Source organism: Sarcophilus harrisii, chromosome 3 (assembly GCF_902635505.1).
Source record: "Sarcophilus harrisii chromosome 3, mSarHar1.11, whole genome shotgun sequence".
In the NCBI taxonomy this organism is placed as follows: Eukaryota; Metazoa; Chordata; class Mammalia; order Dasyuromorphia; family Dasyuridae; genus Sarcophilus; species Sarcophilus harrisii.
This window is the reverse complement of record NC_045428.1, coordinates 339,116,154-339,136,997: the sequence shown is the minus strand read 5'-3', so window position 1 is coordinate 339,136,997 and position 20,844 is coordinate 339,116,154. Positions and strand designations below refer to the sequence as shown.

The following is a 20,844-nucleotide window of genomic DNA, read 5'->3' as shown; positions in this document are numbered from 1 at the left end:
TGGAAAAGAAATTGGATTCCATTATATAATAATGAATTTTCTTATCCTTGAGTCCAGCATGCTATTGTTTGTTTGTTTTTTTAAATCTATGATTGGTACAGAATTGCATATTTCTTTGTTGGAGTCTTTCTCTCTGCTTTGCTAGTATATTCTGTTTTTTCCCCCTTTCTCACTAAGATAAGTCTTTTACTATTAGAGGATCCTGGAACACTCATAAATGATTTTTTCTCTCTCTCCCTCCCTCCACAGCTCTTCATTTATCATGACCCACATTCACTTTCTCACTTTCTCATCTCCCCCCAACTTCTGTCACATGAGTATGGTTTTTCCACCCCCCATACCACTTCATTAGCAAGGGCTGTCACAGAAGTCTTTATGCTGGCTACTTAGTTCACACCTTTCTTTTTCCCTGTCCCTTTTGTTCTGATAGCACTATAATAAAGGGATATGTTATAAAGCAGAAGAAAACTGACTTTTCTTCTAAATATACACTGAATGTTGATTGTCAGAGGTAGAGCCAGCATCCCGACTCTTTAATCAAGATTTAATACTTCATTTCATGTTTCATTCATTCTTTCCCTGTAGTCACAATTACTATTAATTTTAAAGTCAATTCAACAGATACCAAGTGCCTACTAGGTTCATGACATTGTATTAGGTACTGCGGGATATAAAAAGGATGTGACTCAGATCCTGTTTTTAAAGGGCTTAATGAGAAATTGGGATATGTGTGTTGGGGGGAGGATGGGGAAAGTATGATCTGAAAAAAATCATGAGAGATTCAAGAAAAATATGAGAAATATGAAAAGGGATACCTCACTATCAACTATAGGAGAAAATCAAATGTACATTGAGAAGAAGACAATGCCAGAGGTAGGCCTTGAAAAAAAGGTATTACTTATTCATTTAAAAACAAAACAAACAAGAACAAGAAATATTGTTTTTAAAATTAAGGTTTAATAGACAAAAGGGAGAGGAGAGAATTTTTAACAGTGCAAAAATCTAAAATATTTCTTTTTTAATGGAATGGAGTGAAATGAATTTATTCAAGATATAATTTGAGTTAAGACTCACAGAAGGGAAAGGTCAAGATAAAAACAAGGGATAGAATTTTATTGGATCACAGAATATATGAAGGGTAATAATGTGGTAATGGTTGTGAAAAGCTAGACCAGCATCAGAGTGTAGAGGACCTTGGGTTTGAGAATCAAGAATGAATCTTTTATTTGTAAATAAGCTGAGGAGTGATATGATCAGAAAAATACATTAGGAAGATTATATGAATAGTGGTATGAAAGGTTCTTTAGAGAAGAGATAGATTAGCAACATTCAGTACAATAAAGATATTTAAATTAAAAACCAGTTGAAAACAAAAGGAGGTCCTGAACTAGAGTGGGAAATAGAATTTAAATGGAAATAGAAATTAAAGGGTGAAAAATTAAAGATTATAGAAAGAGAATTGATTTAGAAAGTTACTAGATATCTGAGATGAGGAAGAGAAAATTCAAAGGAGTTTAGGGTTTTTCCAGCTAGGTATTAGAAGGAAATAGTACCATAATAGGTTTTTTTTTTCTGATATATTTATTTAAGTTTTGGAATATTCTATGTAACACATCTGGGTTGCAAAACACTGCTTATTATAGACTCACAAGGTGAGTATTATTATGATCCTTATTTTATTTGAGGAAACAAAGTTAGAGACAGTATGATTCACTAACAGTATTAAAACTGAATCTAGAATACTGCAAAAGGGTCAAGGACATTAAGAAAATGGGAAAAGACAATGAAATATAGTAATAAAGTAGTTTTTAGGAAACAACCTTAGAATTCAACTTCAATAACCTTAGATTTCTTGTCTTTCAAATGAGGAAATTGAATTAGATGATATTTAAACTGTTTTCTACCTCTAAAAATGATTATGTAGAGGAGTCAAGGAGAATGAGACCAGAAAAAGATCACTTGATTATTAGTAATTCTATGGAAAGAACATTTTTATTGAAGTAGTGGGGACAGAAACCAAGTTGCATTGGATTTGAAGAGGTAAAACAGTCAAAAAATCAAGGCAAAGTGTATAGGCTGCTCTTTTTAAAAATTTGGCAATAAAGGGTAGAAAAGAAACAGAGCAATGACTTAAGGAGTACTAGTAGCATAGACCAAGATAAGTTTTTTAAATCTAGAATGCTAGTCTTTTAATAGGATGTAAGCTTCCTGAGGACAGGGACAATTTCCCTTTTGTCCTTAAATTTCTAAGACCTTATATGGTACATATTAGGTGCTATATATTTAATAAATGCTTCGTGATGGATTGTTCAGAAAGGAACTAAATGTCTTGAGGACAGAGGTAAAGAAGCCATTAGAGAATAAGAGATTGAAGGTACATGATAAAAATTGCTAGCCAGTCAGATTTTAAAATAATAGAGAAAAACCTAATTGCCAAAATGAAAACATAAAGTTCTTGACAAAACAAGAGGAAATAGAGAAAACCATTAGAAAAAAATTTATGGCAATAAAATAGCTAACAAATGAAATTGATGAATACTTAACAAATATCACCAGATAAACAGAACCAAGAAATTGAGGATTTAAATAACCCAGTATCAAGTGGATGGAGCACTGGCCCACCTAGATGCCTCTTGTCATATTGTTTTAGAATGATTTGACTATTATAGATACTCAAATTAAATATAAAGGATCTATGAAGTAATATCTGCCTCCAGAGAAAGAACTGATAAATAGAAGTATTTATAGAATGACTTTCTTATGTATATATATTTGTGTCTAATGGTAAAGATCTCTAGGTGCAGGGAATGAGGGAATTAAAAAAAATATATGATATTTATTATATATTTTAAAGGAATAGCAAGTTGTATGTAATAAATTTGCAGTTTTATGTGAAATCATCTTTTTATTCTATTATATTATAGAAATGCTTGTTTTATTTCATAAATTAAAAATTAAATAAATACAATTTTAACAAGAGGACTTTGACAAAATTCTTTCTATAAGACATAGCATTGATATCTAAACAAGGGAGAACAAATTCAGAGAAATAAATTATAGAATGTTAATAGCTATAGTTATAAATATAAGGGCTGCAACAGCATATTTAAAATATTACACAACACACCAAGTTGGACTTATATATCAGGACTGCAGATGTAATGTATTAGTAGGAAAAATATAAATGTAATAGATTATATTAGTAACAGAAGCAATAAAAACAGGATTATATTAGTAGGAATAGAAAAGGTTTTTTTTTTACAAAATAAAATACCCATTTTATTTAAAAACTTTTAAAATAGGAATAAATAGATTGTTGATAGTATTATCTAAAATTAAAAGCTAGCATCAAGTATAATTGAGAATTTTTAGCATCTTTTATAATCATATCAGGAGTAAAGGAAAGATATCCATTGTTATTGCTGTTAATGTATTTCTAGAAATACTTTCAACAGCAATAAATCAATAAAAAGAAATTGAAGAAATAATATATTAAATAAGCAAATTACTTGCAAACTTATGCCCCAAATGATGTAAAAGAAAGAGGAAAGAGAAAGAGAGGACTTATATACACAAAATATTTATAGAAATTTTTTTTTTATTTTTTTGTACCAAAGAACTTGAGATATTAGGGATGCCCTTTAGTTTAGGGAATTATGGAACAGATTTTCGTATATGAATACAATGGGATACTAATAAAAAATTATAAGAGGGGAAGAATCAGAGGAATCTGAGAATACTTGCGTTAACTGATGCAGAGTGAAATCATAAAAACCAGTAGAATAGTTTATTCAGTAACCACTTAATTTTTAAATGAAAGTCATATAAGTCTTAAGATGGATCATCAATGCAATGACTAATAATAACTCCTGTTGAATGCTGATGGATTGTCTTGACAGAAGTAAAGGAATAGAAGTACAGAATGGGATAAACATTTTCAGATACAGTCAATATAATATGCAGGTCTATTTTGCTTTACTACATATGTGTGTTACAAGAGAGCTTTTATTATTATTTTTGGAGGAGGGGAGAATTAGGGGAAATTGTGAAGATTGTGATGATACTTGAACACAGAAATAACAGAAAAATAGAAAGATAAAAACCTTCAGGAATCATTTTTTAAAAATCAGCATAAGAAAGTTCATATAGGTACATAAGCCCAAAAGGACAATGTAGGAACCAATTTGTTAAATTTGAAATATATAGAAATAACTCAAGCAAAATGTAGTGGAGATTCTTATCTTCAATTGCAGTGCTTTTTCTGTTTTTGTACAATGAAATGATTGTATCTGTTGACATTTGTCAAGTTCATAATAATAATAAAGAATATTTTTTAAAAATGTATGAGAGATATAGGAAGGAAGAAAATAAGCTTTTTAATTGCCAGGCACTGTCCTAAGTGCTTACAATTATCTTATTTGGTCTTTACAACAGGTTTGTGAGGTCAATGCTATTATAATTTCCATTTCACAGATGAGAAAAGTAAGGTAGACAGAAGTTATGTCTTGTCCAGGGTCCCACAGTTAGTAAATGTCTGAGGCTGGATTTGAACTTGGGTCTTCTTGGCTTCAGGCCTATTGCCTTTCCCTATAATAGTGCCACCTATTTGCCTTTTTTGAATGGTCTTTGGGCAAGATCGTGGCAAAGGCAGAAAAGGATGGGGTAAATTTACTGGTGGATACTTGATCTGTGTCCCAAGAAAATCATAAAGGAGAGAAAAGGACCCATATGTGCAAAAGTGTTTGCAGCAGCTCTTTTTGTGGTAGTAAAGAATTGGAAAATGAGCAAAAATCCATCATTTGGGGAATGGCTGAATAAGTTATTGATACATGAAGGTAATATTATTCTATAAAAATGATGAAAAAGTTGATTTTTGTAAGGACTGGAAGGATTTACATGAACTGATGCTGAGGGAAACAAGTAGAACCAGGAATACAATGTACACAATAATAGCAAGATTGTGTGATGATCAACTATGAAAGACTTGGTTCTTCTCAGTAGTTCAGTGATCCAAGGTAATCCCAATAAACTCTGGATAGAAAATGCCATCTGCATTCAGAAAAAGAACTATGGAGATTGAAAGTAATCAACACATTCTACATTCACTTCTTTTTTCTGTTTTTTTTTTCCTTCTCTCCCATAGTTTTCTCCTTTTGTTATGATTTTTATCTCTCAACATGATTCATAAAAAATGAGTATTTTAAAAGTTAATATACATGTATAATCAGAAAGAAATTACTAGTGGAAGGTTGAAAATCTTGATTTAAAACTACTAGATTCTTTCTTAACTATAACCTTCTGAGTTTAAAATTAATGACATCATAGCGATTTAGGTTATTCTCAAACACATTAATGCTTTTGTGTGTGCTTGAAATTCTGCCATTCAGATAGTCATATAATCACTGCCCATAGATATAAAATTAAAATTCTTATAAGCAGCTGTAGGATTTATTGTGTTAAATATGAGTTTGCATATATTACAACAGAAGGTCTATGATACTCAAATAGTCATAGCTGGGCAACTGCTGGTATCCTGCTTTGATTTAGGTAAAATGGTATCCAATATATTTCGGGAGGCCATTCCTCCCAGACAACTGATGGTTTGTGTTGTCAGTGAATGGAATCCAGAAAATTTGGAGTCATTCCCATGAGCTAACACACCTCACACAGTAGTGACAAAAGTAAATATGTTGAAAAACAAATATTTCCTTTTCAGCTCTACCTTTGGCCCCTCTTGAAAGAGCCTTCACATATAGATTATCACTGTAGTTGACATTATTTCCAGCTGTTCCAACACCATCCTTTGGTACCAGATGTCCTATTTTCATGTGTAATTTCAATGTCAACTGAAATTTGGAAGAGAATAAAGACTAAATCTTTGTATTCTTAGCTTCCTTTAAGATAGGATTTTCAGTGCTCATTTTGACAGCATATATACTAAAGTTCAAGTTTTCAGTCTGATTACATAAACATTAAATTCAGTACTTTTGTGTACAATTTATTTATTTATTTATTCTGTATACTATTCATTTAGAAATTGATAGATAGAAATCTATTTTAGCAAGAGACTTCCAATCTCTAGAAATAGTCATCATGCATTTTTAGAATAAACCTAAAATGATTATGGGCAATCAAGAAGAAAGTGATTACAACAAGGTATCTTGAGAAAAAGATAATATTGAAAAAAAGGGCAAAGCAAAAAATACATAAAGAATCTCATCTTATGTGAAGCTACTTACCATTCAGTTTGAGGTAAATTCTAAATTGCTAATTATAAATCTTCTTGAGAGAGCAGACAAGATTCAGTGTATTTGTGACTGCTGGGGTCATAATAGCTTTTTTTTTTTTTTTTTTTTTTTTTTTTTTGCTGAGGCAATTGGAGTTAAGTGACTTGCCCAGGGTTCCATAGCTAGGAAGTGTTAAGTGTCTGACACCAGATTTGAACTCAGGTCCTCCAGATTTCAGGGCTGGTGCTCTATCCACTCTCCCACCCATATTTCTCCCCTAAAAAGATTAGGCTTTTGTGTGCTGGTTTGAATACCAGACATTGTGTCCGTTTCAAATTATTTGGTGATAGACCAAACATAATTAAAATCGTATGTTATTCAAACTGAGAGTTGGTGTATAATTTGGGGGGAGTTTGAAGGAGATGATCACCTCTTGTAGGGTTTACATAGTATGAGGAAAAAGGACATTTGTCTAGGAATCAGAAAATTTGGATTCTGATATTTGATTCTTGGCTGTGTTACTAATTGGCTGCAGGATCATTTGGGGAGTCAGTTAACTTCTCTACACCTCCATTTCCTCATCTATATCTGTGATAGAATATTTGCAATAGAGTTGTTATATAGACAAAATGAGAGCAAAAATGTCAAAGTACATTAGAATGCCTTGTAAATGAAAGATGGTATATTGCATTATCATTATGTTATTGTTGTGTGGTGGCCTACCTTTATAAATAAATAAACTCTTGAGAAGAGGAAAGACTTTCACCAAACTTTGTCCATATCCTTTTAGAATTCTTTGGTTCTTTGAAAAAAATATGGCCTGTTAGAAATTTTCAGAGCATTTTTTACTTGGAGTTATGGTTTCCTAAAGAAATACACAAATCCATATTTACATGAGATAGTTATGTTATTTCACAATGAACTCAATTGATGTTTTGCACTGCCACCATTTTAATAAAAATCTTATGGTTCCTCTGATGAAATCAATTGAAGGGGTAGTTGAAGATAGGGAACTAGGGACCATCTTTTTACTTCCAAAGTGTAAAAATCTTCAGCATTCAACAGGCAGCTTATGGTTCTTTCAAGTTTTGATGTACTAAGACAGCCAAACTTGAGCTTAAACTCTCTATGCTTTGACTTCCTCATCTATAAATAACTCCCAGCATCCTTATAAGGTTAAAATGAGATAATATTTGTAAAGTACCTTACAAACTTGAAGTGTAATGTAAATTATATACATATATATATATATATATACATATATATGTAATTTTTCTCCCTGACATAGATATTGTAGGGAGATAGCAGAATCTATCTGTCATCCATGTATCATCTATTTAGATATTTACCTATCATCATCATCATCATCTACTTATTATCTATCTATTTATCATCTATCTATTAGTCATCTATCTTCATAATCATCTCTCATCAATCCATTCATCTATCTATCTCTCTGAGTTGTCATTTTTTTTTTAGCACATATGTTTCTCAAATAGTAATTGAGTTAAAATCACAGCATTTTTGAAAATGGATTTTCACATACAAACAACTCAGACAAAATCTTTTGCATCACCTTAAAGAGACATCATTTCCATCTGTCTCCTTTTGTTTCAAAGTTGAACAAGATTTCTAGAATTTAACAATCTTCTAGGAAATTTGAATACGAAAATTGGAAAGAATTGAATTTATTTTTGAAGTCTTATCTTCCTTTAATGTCATTCTTCTAATTATATCTTTCCACTTAAATCATTCCCTTTGATTTACCTCCTTATCATAAATTCAGAACTTTTGGGGGTTTCTCATTAATATTGGGAACATTATAAACAAATTAGATGGCTTAAAATTTCTTGACATAATATTTGATGGCCTGAAATATACTTGACTATTGTATGTTTAATGTTCCTTAAATATTTGTCTTTTAAAAAAATAATATTTATGGGCTTAGTAGATAAAGACAGACTCTTGAGAAAATATTTTGGTAATTTCTAGATGACAGGTAATCTGATAGTGTCAGTGAGTCACAAAGAGACTTCCAGTCTTTGAATTATTCCCTGAAAATCCAAAGTCATTCTGTGGACTGTTAGCAGGAAGTAGATGTTGACTTATTGATGTATACAACTGAATGATAGTTTAGGATTAGAATGATAGCGATAGGATTAGGAGAACCTGATAATCAATTCTTTGATTAAGTTTTCTTAAGTGCAAGGACTATACTTAGAATGAATTAGTCTGGAAAACAGCAAATTGGACCTTAATTCATTCCTTTTGTTTCCTGAGAAGATTCCAAGCTTCAGAATGAGTCCTTAAAGTGTGATTGTCATTGTAAGATAAACAGAAGCCCATTCTTCATGATTTAGTCAAGCTATTTAACTGTGGTTGGGTTGCTCTTTGGTGTTCAAATACACACACGTATACACACACAGCTGTCCCCCCAAATCTATACATTTGTTGTTTTGAAGCCCATTTTTACTCCTAATTTGTTTCTTTATTGCTATAATCCATAACCTAACCTCTCCCACTTTTAGAACTCTGGTCTGACTTAGGTCAGATCTAATTCCAGGGATTTTATCCAAAGCAGGTTCAAATTTCATTTCAGGCACTTGTGAGCTGAGGGATATTGACAAATCTCTTAAATTCTGCCTCAGTTTCCTTCTCTGTAAAATGGGGATAATAACAATACCTACCTTCCAAGATTGTTGTGAGATTCAAATGATTAATAATTGTAAAGCACTTTGCATAATTCTGGACATGTAACAAGTGAGTAATAAACATTTGTCTTCCCCCCTCACTTCTAGAATTAAGAAGACCTCATGAGTGATCATACTTTAGCTAGGGTTTGTAAGGAGTGTGGACCAAAAGCATTCCAATCATGGGGGACATGTATAAACACACAGAGTTTTAAGGTGGAACAGAAAGGAAGCCAGTGTGGCTGGAATTTAGAATCACGGCTAGTAACATGAAAAGATAGTCTGGCATTAGATTGTGAAAGCTTTTAAATGTCAAATGGAGGAGTTTGTAGTTTTTCCTAAAGTAATTTGGAGCCATTGAGGTTTCTTAAGGAGATTGTGAGGTGGTTAGATCTTGCTTTGTGAATATCAATTCCTAAGTGAGATTAATTCCTTTATATCTTCTGATTCTTGGCTGTTTGCCTTGATTTTGACTTCTAGTTTTGCTTTGACCTCTAGCTTCTGCATATTGCCTAGGTACAAAAAAATATAGATTGGAGTGAAGAGAAACTTGGTTTGGGGAGGTTTGGACATTTCCTTATCTGAAAGCAAATTTTTTTTTCAATACTATGCATCTATCATTACCTAGTATTTACTATATTCAAATCAATTTTTTAAACAAACTTTCACTTTAAAATAAACAGAATTCTGAATCTATTGTGAATATTTATAACAAGACTTACACCAACAATTTGTAAATTTCAAGATCTTTAATATACTATGCTCACATTTTATAAATAGATTTGTCAAGTCAAGAATGCAGTAAAGATTGGAAATTAGATATTGTTTTCTTAAATACTACAAAAATCTGGAAAATTCACTTTCCTTTTGTTATTTTAAAGGCAAAAAGCTGTTAAAATACTAAGACTATTGGGACACTGTGTGTGAATAGCATTAGACTAGGACTCACTCTATAAAAAGAAAAAAAATAAGCAAAACTGATAAATTTATTGGAAAAGTTTAAATATATTTACTATAAACCATATAGTATCAACCTCTGGTTGCTACAAAGAGTAGGAATGAGGAGAGGTGTCTTTTCACATCTGTTCTTTGGGAACATGTTTATTTTTTGAATTCTATTTACTTTTAAAAATCAATATATTTTCATTTCATTAAATATTTCCAAATTTATATGTGTACTTTTAAATTGTGATTCTGAGATTTTCACTTTAATAAACAAAGGGAGTATAAAGGGGGATAATTTTATGGTGAAATAATAGAAAGCTGTGAACTTGAAGTTAAAAAGACTCAAATTCAAATCCTGCCCCACATACTTAGCAGTGCAAATTACAGCACATGACTAAACAGTATGAGAATGTATATAGCTTGAAAAGTGAGTTCAAACTGGAAGCAGTTGTTCATCACTTAAGGAATAGCTAAACAAGTTGTTGTATGAGTGAAATATTACTGAGCTATGAGAAATGACAAATATGATCAAATATTCATTTAAAAAAATTGAGTTCTAAATTATTTCCTTTCTTCCTTGCTCTCCCCCACCCACTGAGAAGGCAAACAATAGTATATTTATTATGCACTTATATTCATTTTGATTGTCTTGTGGTTGTTCTCATTTTCATTGAGAGTCATTGAGAGTGGAGAGGAAATGGGAAGAGATAGCCCCTTCCCATTCTTCCATGACGGTTTACTTTGTGGTGCTTCCACATGACAGGTTGATGTTTACAGAAAACTAAGGGACCTCTCCCAAAGAATGTGAACATTTTCCTCATACTTAATAGGTTGGGTTTCAGAAACTGAGGCTGTTCCATGATGAAGATAGAGGTTAGAAAACTTGTCTAGAATCATAAAGCTAGGATTTGAATTTGAGTGTAACTTCAAGTTCACAGCTTTCTATTATTTCACCACAAAATTATTTCCCTTTATACTCCCTTTGTTTATTAAAGTGAAAATCTCAGAATCACAGTGTTGTGAAAACCTTTCAGAAGTCAGTTAAACTCCTTAGGAAATGTTAGAATCTCCTGTGAGCATTTTCTATTTAGTTTATTGCCAACTTCATAGTTAGCCTTAATTCTCCTCCCTCTGTTATTAATCATCAGTCACTCCCTCATGGCTTTGGAAATGAACAGACCTGACTTCAAGAGATTAGAAGTTTATAAAATGAAAAGTCTTTGAGGAAATCTGATTCCTCACTTTTCAATAAGAATAGGCAGAAAATTTTCCATTGATGATCTTTCTATTTTCATCTTAGGCAAAATGTTGGACCTTAGGAACCTTTAAAAGTCTCTAATATGAGTTTTCTGGCTATTAAAGAACTATAATTTGTCATTAATGGCTTAAATGGCACTGGTGAGTTATTTTCCCAAATTATGAGACAAATGAGACGTATTTTAGTTGAACACAATTTCTGTAGCCAGAAAAAGTAATTGCAAAACTTGAAAACTGGCTGAATTTGCCCAAACATTTTCCAACTTGATTAGCCTTTTACAACTCTGGTTACATTCCTCAGCATTTTGTTTCTTTTTCTTTTTGGGGAAATATCGATCAACTATGCCATTCACTTTAATCAGTTAATGCTTCTTTTATTTCAAGTGTTTCATCTGAGAGATCTTAACCCAAACTTTAGTCCAGTCTTCTATTACCTTTCTATTTAAGAGGAGAACCTTACATTATTGTCTAATGAATAATAATAAAAATGAGAACCTGAAAGTTGTGAGATTTCAGTCTTCTTGAATGTGACTTTTTTTTTTCATCTTGTTAACTCACATCCTCTTCCTGCCATGATTTACCTGCTACTTCCTAACAGACCTTGTGATGAGTTTTAGTATAAGAATCTGGTTATTAATATATCCTGCTTTGTAGCGACATTGGACTTTAGTATTTGCTTGTTCCCTGATTCTTGACTACTTACATTGGTTCTGACATCCTAATCTGCCTTGACCTCTAGCTTCTGCATATTGTCTAGCCCCTGATTGACAGTTTGACACTGGATTCATTGCTCTGTCCTGGCCCTCAGCTTCTGTGAATTTCTTGGGATCAAATAATTCTTCTGACTGTCTTCTACCTTTTTGTGGATCTTATTTTTAATTCAAAAACAAAATCTTCTGGTTCTGACAGCTGTCTCTTCTTTCCCTTCAAATATGGCCTCTAAAAAGAGGCAAAACTTCCATAAGAGGAATAATAGACTCTTCACTTCTCCGAACCTTAATGTGCTTATCTGTAAAAAATGAGATGGTTTGGCTAATATGGAAATAGGCTGAATACGATTGTACATAGATCAGATTGAGTACTATCTTGGGGAAGGGGTAAAAGTAGGGAGGGAGAAAAAATGGAAATCAGAATCTTATAAAAGTAAATGTCAAAAACTAATAAGTTTTTTAAAATAAGCAAATGAGATGATTAGCTTAGTTGATATCCTAAGATACCTTCCAGTTCTATTAATAATTTATGAACATTTTCATCTTTCTCTGGACTTCCTAAACCAAGTCTGTTGACTACATTTTAAAAAAATTTCCTTTTAAAAATCTTAGACCTGGAGGGATTAAAATAATACCTATTATGATCATGAAAGAAATTAATAGATTGTACATGGTTTTAAAAATGTAAACTCCTCAAAGGCAGTAACTAGTTTTCATTTTATCTTTTTAAATCTACTCTCACTCCCACCCCCATTACTATGTTAAATACATAGTAAATGTTTAATAAATGCTGCACTTATTAGGAAGAAAGATATTAAAACTAATTTGAATATTGAATTGAACAAACAAAATCTAAAGGGCTGAAGAAGAAGCAAAGGGAAACGATCAGCTGATATGGTAAAGAATAAGACAAACATGAAAAGGTTTTGGCCAAATCACATTACATAGGGAATTCCAAATGTATGATCTCAAGATTCCAATTAAAATGCAGCATGTACCATAGTGTAAGTCAATAGGAAATACAACCACCTGCTGAAATTAGTTTTGGAAGAGAATCAGGACACCTGCAATGAAAGGTACAGCTTGATTCCCATTATGGGTACCTGACATTTTCCATCTGATTACAGCACAGTCAGGAGTAACACAAAAGCTCACCAATCGTAGCTGTCTCTTTAGGCTACAAATCTACACGGTTGGAAGGAGAAGTGCTGGCAGATGGGAGGACATTGTTCACCTCTTCAGCTTCATAATTCTTCCACAATGAGGGAAAAACAAATCTTCATAGCTCAGAAGTTCATTTTCCTGTGCCAAATCTACCTAAATTTCATTATGCTCAGCAGGACTGAAAAAACTTTGGAAACACTGCAATGAAAGTCATTGAATATTTGTCCATTTGAAGAAGGAGATACATTGTGCTGTATGGGGATCCTATCCTTTCCTCTTTATCCAATTTTCTGTGTTGTAAAACTTGGTTAAATTAAGGATCATAATAGGCAGGATAAAGTCATATTACCTTAACTTGATAAGACCAGAAATTTAAACTTTGTTCAGTTTTAGTATTTTGTAAAACACAAAACATTTCAAACTGCACAATAAATTGGTCAAGTAATTAAACTTATGGTAGCCTGCACAAGGCATATGTCAAGAAATTATAAAGTGACAAATTGTAACAATTCAATATCTGTATTAAATACATAAATAATAAACATTAAAATGATATGATAAAACAATAAAATTGATTATCAAACTTTTAAAGAAAAACAGTCATGATCATTTAAGTTGATAATTTATAAAAAGTAGTCTATTGTTAAAAAGCTAATCTCTATATGTGCATCAATTATTATTCCTTGTATCATTTCACCCTTGTGATATGTCCGATATTATATATATGCCTGCTCCATCTGATTAAGACCCTACATCATGATACCATACTACTCTTAGATTGGCTAAGATGACAGGAAAAGATAATGATGAATGTTGGAAGGGATATGGGAAAACTGGGACATTGATGCATTGTTGGTGGAGTTGTTAACTGATCTACCCATTCTGGAGAGCTTGGAACTATGCTCAAAGAACTGCAAAACTCTGCATACTCTTTAATCCAGCAGTGTCTCTACTGGGTCTGTTTCCCAAAGAAATCATAAAAAATGGAAAAGGATCTCTGTGTGCAAAAATGTTTGTGGCAGCCCTTTTTGTAGTAGCAAGGAACTGGAAACTGAGTGGATGCCCATCATTTGGGGAATGGCTGAATAAATAATGGTACATGAATGTTATGGAATATTATTGTTCAATAAGAAATGACCAGCAGGATGATTTCAGAAAGGGTTGGAGAGACTTACATGAACTGATGCTGTGTGAAATGAGCAGAATTAGGAGAGCATTGTACATGGCAACCACAAGACTAATTTTGATGGATACGACTCTCATCAACAATGAAGTGATTCAGACCAGTTCCAATAGACTTGTTATAGAGAGAGCCATCTATACCCAGAGAGAGGACTGTGGGGACTGAGTGTGAATCACAACATAGCATTTTCACCATTTTTGTTATTTGTTTTGCTTTTTGTTTTCTTTCTCATTTTTTCTTTTTTGATCTGATTTTTCTTGTGCAACATCATCATTGTAGAAATAATTGTAGAAGAATTACACATCTTTGGATTACTTTCTATGTAGGGGAAGCGGTGGGAGAAAGGGAGGGTGAAAAAAATTGCAACACAAAGTTTTACAAGAGTGAATGTTGAAGACTATCTTTGAATCTATTTTGAAAATAAAAAACATTATTTAAAAATAAAAATCCCATACCATGAGTTCTCTCATAAGCTGCAAGCACCTAATCCCCAGGTTTTTTCCAATCTACATATCCTGAGTGCTAGGTACTCAATTCTTCAAAAGTTTCTATGAGGTAGTACATTGCTGTACATCTACATGTATGCACACACATAGGTATATATGTATATCTATATATTTATCTCTCTATATATAAAACTTTTCCTAAGCCACTTGCTAGCATATTATTTGGAACTTTGATCTTTTGGAAAAGATCCAGTTTAACAAGCTTTGAGTAAGGCAATTACTATGGCCAAGATACTGTACTAGGTTACAAAGGAAAAAAAAAATTAGTTCTTGACTTCAAGGAGCTTATATTCTACTGGGGGAAGATAATTTTGATTTTTGTCATCTTTTAAGGACTGATCACACTATTGGTAGGTCTAAATGAAAAGACCGACAAAGAAAGAGATCTTAATCAATGATAGATTAATTATTTGTTTTGCCATGCTTTAAGTGAAAAGTAACGGCATATTAAAAAGGATAAGAACCATAGAATCTCTAAGTTGGAGGGGAAACTTAGAGGCTCCCTAATTCAACCTCTGTTCATGATGCTTTAGAAATAAAAGTAGCCAGGCATGAGGACATATACCTGTAATCCCTGTTAAGAGGGAGGCTGAGACTAGTGGTGGATCTCTCAAGTTTGGGAGCTCTGAGCTCCTATCAAGACTAAGTTTGACATTAATATGGTGAGCTTAGGAAATGGTGAACATGTCCATGTCAGTAACAGAACATATCAAATTTTCATGTCAAGTTCTGGATTCAGATTCTGTACTTCTAGTCTGGTAGAGATGGAAAAATCCAATTAAAAATATATATATATGTGTGTGTGTGATATTATATTGAAGTTATACCATACTTGCCTTTCAATGCAAAGCTTCTTTTGCTGTTCCTTTTACCCATGAGATAGCAATGATTTGGATGGGGCATGAGATCTGATGTTCTGACGGATTCTATAGAATTATTTTACATTTATTTAGCACTTTTAACTTTCCAAAGCTCTTAATACACATCTTAAACCTATGTTCAGGAAAACTTGTGACTTCAAAAATGTCATGAATAAATGATGATTACAATAAATGATAGAATCTAACATAGAACTATAACACTAGTCCCCTGAAGACTTTGAGCTCTGAGGCTAATCAATCCTGCAAATTATGATTTGGGACTGTATCAGCATAACACAATTTACCAACCATATAGACCATAAATTCAACAGTAAAATCATTTAGTTAAGATATAAAAGCAATGTAACTAAATCAAGTGGCAGAACTGTTGTCATCTCCATACACAAATCTATACTTCCAAAAGAGCTAGAAAAAATATAAGCTTTTCAGGAAAAACTAATGAATAGTAGAGAAACTATTGCTTAGTCAATAGGTGGACTAGGTTAGAGGACTTTCATGTCCCATTCTACCTATCTCACAGTTTATGGTTATGTTTAGTTTCCTTCTGATTTTGAGCTGCCAATTCTTTCCACAAGGAATTTGTTTCCAGAATTCCTTTCCCCTAAGTAAGCTGTAAGACCAACATCAGTATTACACAGATCATACCTTATATCACTAGACTACCTTGATTTGAATGCTTAGGAATATTCCCATCTTTCTTTACAAAGCATTATGTTTTCTTTATTTCTCTTTTTTGAAAGGTTACATGCTTTTCTTTTTCTGAGTCCATGCTGCCTATTACAATTCTCCATCCTATCACAAATCTCCTGGAATTCTGATGTACTAGAACTTTTCTTCCCTAAGCCTCTTTTTCCTTCCCACTATATCATTCCCTTAATTCATTATTATGGGTGCTTGAAGTAATTCTGGAGAGTTCCCTTTAAAAGAAAAGGTCAGACCAAGTTCCTTCCACTGTCATGAAAAGAATATGGGAAACCTCACATTAAAATAGACAGAACAGTGGTAAGCCAGAGCACATCAGGTGAAATGTGTACTCCTAAAGGTAAGTTCAAGTTATTTTCTTCTCACCTCCTATAATGAGCCAACCAGCAGATTTTTAAAATGCTAATACTGGCCTCTTGGTAGTCAGGAAGGAAGTTTGGAGGGGTGGGGAAAGGATAATGAAGACCTTTATCCAAGTCATTACTTTCGTAAAAAAACAATGGAAGTCTGATTACAATCCTTTGGCATCCTTACAAAATATACAAAAAATGAAGTTAAAAATGGCCACAGCCCCATCTTGTATTATTTGGAAAATTTTGTTTGCCCAGAATGACATTTTGTACAACTGATCTTCCTTCAACTCGAAATTTTCAAACCACAACTAGATGTAACTTATGAGTGACCAGTTTCTCCAGATATTCCAATACAATACAAAGAAAATGAACCCATGGAGATATTAAGGGGCCATGATTAAAAGGATGAATTCCCTATAGAACTAGTACATAATAATGATAATAATTGATGCTTACATAGTATTTTGAGATTTGCTAAACTGATTATCCCATTTGATCTTCATTAAAACCCTATAAAGCATATATTATGGACATATTATCTACATTTTACAGATGAGGAAACTAAATCTCAGAGTGGTTTGATGAATTTCCCTATAGTAACACACTAATAAGTGTCAGAGGAAGTCTTCTTGGATTTGAATCTAGCACCCAATCTACTAGGTCAAGATTCAGCAAACTATACCTGAGGGCCAAATCTGGTTGCCCACCTGTTTCTGAACATAGAGAGCTAAGAATGGTGTTTGCATTTTAAAATAAAATAAAAAAAAACTTCATTTTAAAATATGAAAAAAAAATTCTTAAAAGGGGTAGTTTATTAACCTCTGCACTAAGTTAAGTTATCTTAATTTAGTGTCAATGAATTTGTTTTAAAATTTTAAAAATAAATTATTTTTAAATAATTGATTTTCTTTGTAGTTCTATGTGTTTTATTTTATGCATTTAAAACCTTATTCTGAGAAAAAATGCATAGATTTCTCCAACTTGCCAAAGAGGTTCATGATATGAAAAATTTTAAGCTTAAAGACCTGAATTAGACCCTGCTGCTTGAGGAAAATATTTTAACCCATAGCACAGTCCTGGGCTTTGGTATTAATTTAAAAGATAGAGCTTCTGAAAGTGTTTTAAATGTCTCAGCTGCAAACATTCTCCTTGTTCCATTCTGGGCCTATGTCTTCATTTCCCAAAAGCATCAGGCTATATTTTATGTGCACACTGGGGCAAAGGACTGACTTTGGAATTACTGCAGCCTTGGATGCTCTGTGGCCTTGCAAATGAAAATAGTTTGCTTTTGGCTTCTGCCTGGACTTGTTCATTGCTCATTTACTCCCCAGCACTTTTAAAAGGCAGAACTAGCAGCTGAACATGAGCTTCTCAATTTTCTGCAGCCTAAAAAAGAAATCTGGCAAAATTCATCAGCATTTCCATTAAGGAAAAGACACCTTTCATTTGTCTACATCTAGTATTAGGTACCATGGTTGGGAATTCAGGAGAGAAAAAACTGCTATGCTTGACTAAAATGAGAAAAAGTACCTCTTAAAAGTACCAGAAAATCTGGAAGTGGAGGGGAAAAACAACAATAAGAACAACAAGAACAAATAACAATAATAATAGCTATCATTTGCAGAATGTTTTTTTAAGGTTTGCGAATATGAATCTATTTTACCTTCACAAAAACCCTAGGAAGTAGGTATTATTGTCTTTATTTTACAGAAGAGGGAATTTGCACTGAGTCTCTCAGCTAATTAATGTCTAAAGCTATATCTGAAGATAGATCTTCTTGATTCTAGATCCAAGGCTATCCTGTTGTGCCATCAAGATGTAGAAGCAGTAGTTAGTAGCAGTTTTCCCTTTTGGTCACAGGGGAAAGGGGGATCACTGCAGTGCATCAAAGGTATCCCATAGATGAAGAGCTCTGTGACAGAGGGGATGCACTAAAATTGTAGTTATAGTTTTTTTTTTGCTCCATTAAATTATGTGGGACAGATTCCCAGTGACTCACTCCCTTTAATCAATCAACCAGCCAATAAAATTCTCAGGGTCATTTATTGATATCATGTTTGGGTGAAGCTCTGGTAGGAAGAGTTTCTATAACATGAACTAAGTTAGCATATGAGATAGCAAAACAAGAATCAGTCAGGGTCCTTACAACAGGTCAAGAGCTTCATGTAATTGAAACCTTTAGCATTATTTACCTGACACAGAACTAAAATGGATAGAGCATTGGAAAGGTACCAGTGGTCCATTGCTGCCCATATACTTTTATGGACATTAGGACCACTTACTCTAAGTGACTCCATATTGGACTTCTATCATTATAATTATAACATCAAATGTAACTATAACATCAAATAATATGTCTTACAATTACCACAAAAGCAAAAATACTCTCCACAGATGCAAGGTCTGGTGGTAGATATGTTAAGCATTTATCCACTCATTTTTTCATTCAGTAAACATTTGTTAAGTTCTAGCACTTTGCATTAGATGCTATAAATTGGTTCCTACCTTCATGGAACTTACAGTCTTGGATCTGCCCAATAAAAGATAAACATTGTATGTAGAAGGGAAAAAAGATAAAAAAGTTTAAAAAAAAAGATTATATATGGGAAGTGAATATTGAGTTGCAAAACAATGTTGTATCAAAATCTTTTATTAGGGGAGATTAAAGAAGGTTTCCTGGAAGAAATGGCAGGTACAAAGGACAGTTCTAAGAAAGAAATAATATTAGAGATTTTCCTCTCTAGTTATTTTTGGGGAACAGGGGAGGAACTCAGATATGTTCATTTATGGGTGTAGCTTCAGAGAGGCCTGGAATTGCAGGCGTTTCTTCCACCAGTGCTAGTTTGCAAGTATTTTGCAATTTATAACGTAAATCAAAGTTTTTTAAACTATGGAGTCATGTAACTGAATGTGTGGATGTTGAAATTAGAACTTATCAATAAATATTTGATCAATAAATATTTGATTTGTATACCTATTTTATATACTTATATAAAAGTATATTGGGGGGGGTCATTTAAAAATTTCCCAAGTGAAAAGGAGTGCTGATTGGAAAAAGTTTAGGAAGCCCTGGCCTAGATAGCTGGCTATGGAAATCTAGAATTCAGGGCATGGGGGATATTGCAAATTGAAAATGAATGATGGTGCAAGTCCTTTCTTTCAAGCTATCCAAGATTAGAAGAAAACTGAAAGAAAGTCTATTTATTCCTATATTTGTTTTCACATGAGCTCATTTGGTACAGTGGAGTGTCAGAAAAGTGATTGCTCTTTGAAATTTGTAGTTGGTCAGTCGATAAGCATTTATCAGGGGCTTACTATGTTCCAGGAATTATGCTGTGTACTGGGTATATAAAAAGAGGCAAAAGATGCTACCCTCAGGGACCTCACAATCTAATGGGGAGACAAGCAAACAAATATGCACAAACATGCTACAGACAGAATAAATGGAAATAATTAACAGAGGGAAGGCAGTAGCAGCAAGAAGGCTTCTGTAGCTGGCATTTGAAAGAAGTTGGAAAAGCCAGGAGGAGCAAATGAACTTTCCATCCCTGGGGGATATTGAAACATGTAGATTTATTTTTTTGTTGTTTTATTTCTTACTCTGTCTATAAAAACTGTGCATCTTTTATGTAGTATTGTGAGAAAACCAAGAAGGAACATGAAAGGCACATTTAAAATGCTTTAGTCTTTTCTATGATATTCATTTTCTCCCAATTACCCATCTGCATTCTGGTCAATTCTGAAAATTATCTTGGGATCTCAGAATGGAAAGGACCTTGTAAATGATCTGTAATTCAATCCCTTCTTATACAGTGGAATAATCTGGGCCCTGCTTAGCCTAAGTAATGGCAAGTAGGGGGTACAGTGCATAGAGTGCTGGGCCTGAAGTCAATAAGATTCATTTTTCTGTGTTCAAATCTGTCCTTGGATATCTACCAGTTGTATGACCCTGGATAATTCTACTTGACTCTGTTTCCTTATCTACAAAATGATCTGGAGAATGAAATGGCAAACTACTCCAATATTTTTGCTAATAAAACCCCAAAGTGGATCACAAAGAATCAGATATGACTGAAAATGATTATCTCAAACCACAACAATAACTTATATTTACCGAGTGTCAAAGATGGAACCTGAGCCAGTTGACTTAAAATCATTTTTTTCATCTAAAACTCAGTTCCTTCAAAATATGGTACATATCTTCATTTCTTCTTTGGAAAAATGCA

The 20,844-nt window shown here is 32.9% G+C and overlaps 1 protein-coding gene across 1 annotated transcript in view; it reads left to right on the top strand.

The window, feature by feature from the left end:
• The window catches only part of TMEM163 (transmembrane protein 163), a 284,123-nt gene that overhangs the window by 154,667 nt on the left and 108,612 nt on the right, over positions 1-20,844 (top strand). The window lies entirely within an intron of this gene.